A 1,523-nucleotide genomic window follows, 5' to 3' on the forward strand; every position below is an offset into this window, starting at 1 on the left:
TTTATATATTAGGTTTTGCAATGATTGGGGAAAGGGGGAGGCGGGGGATTTTTAACTGAGTGTTGACTCCAATTCCATAAATCACTTTACAAATCATATGTGACTGTTAGGTCAGCTTTTTGTAAATGGGCAAAATAACGGCTTGTTTGACTCGAGTAAATATCCCACCACACTTTAACTTGAGAATTTAATGAGCATTTTTGTTCATTTTAAAAGGTTTTGATCCATTGAGAATTTACATATTTAACATGTTTCAAGCATGCATATCCTTATTTAAAACATGTTAGGATCATTTAGAAATCTCTTTCTTGTCAAATTCCATGCCATTAAGGTTGAACTAGTGGCATTTTCGATACTTGCACAACAAAATAATTGTGTTCGTTTGTGGTGTGTGAATAAAATTTCATTACTTACTTTTGTTATTTTTTTTAATTTTTTCATGAATAAACTCTAAAATTTTCATTTTGTTGCGATCTATTTGCCTTTAGCTTCTTGTTTACGAGAGAATCGGAAAGTGAAAACTCAATGTTTTGATTTAAGAAAAAGTGTACATCTAAATGGAATGGAAATGAACAAATGAAGAGAGATATAGTAACAAAAAGTCTCAGTAACTTTTAGGGACTGCTTAACTCTTTTAGTTTTTATATATTAGGTTTTGCAAAGATGGGCAAAAAGGGAGACGGAGGATTTTTAACTGAGTGTTGACTCCCAATCCATAAATCACTTTGGAAATCATCTCTGGTTGTTAGCACAACCTTTTTAAATGGGCAAAATAATGTATTGTTTGACTCGAGTAAAAATCCCACCACACGTTCACTTGAGAATTTAATGGGCATTTGTTGTTCTCTTTAAAAGGTTTGGATCCATAGGGTATTTGTTTATTTAACATTTTTCAAGCATGCATATCCATATTTAAAACATGTTAGGATCATTTAGAAATCTCTTTCTTGTCAAATTCCATGCCATTTGGGTTGAACTAGTGGAATTTCCTAAACTTGTACAACAAAAATTTTGTGTTCGTTTGTGGTGAATGAATAAAGTTTTTTTCTTGCATTTGTTTTTATTTTTTCCACAAATAAATTCTAAAATTTTCATTTGGTTGTGATCTATTTGCCGTTATCTTTTTGTTTACGAGAGAATCGGAAAGAGAAAACTCAATATTTTTATTTAAGAAAAAAGCCTATATCTAAAATGGAATGGAAATGCTCAAATGTTGAGAGAGATAATTCAAAAAAGTATCTTTAACTTTTAGGAACTGCAAGCTCTTTTAGTTTTTATATATAAGGTTTTACAATGATCGGGAAAATGGGGAGGCAGGGGATTTTAACTAAGTGTTGACTCCCAATCCATAAGTCATTTCTTAAAAAACCATAGCCTGTTACGCATGATTGACCAATAAATCACTTTAAAAATCATATGTGAATGTTAGGTCAACTTTTTGTAAATGAGCAAAATAATGGCTTGTTTGACTCGGGTAACTATCCCACCGCACATTCACTTGAGAATTTAATGAGCATTTGTTG

This window comes from Aristolochia californica, unplaced genomic scaffold (assembly GCF_029961685.1).
Source record: "Aristolochia californica isolate CCGP_79_NKW_82.1479 unplaced genomic scaffold, dmAriCali1.0.hap1 SCAF_11, whole genome shotgun sequence".
In the NCBI taxonomy this organism is placed as follows: domain Eukaryota; kingdom Viridiplantae; phylum Streptophyta; class Magnoliopsida; order Piperales; family Aristolochiaceae; genus Aristolochia; species Aristolochia californica.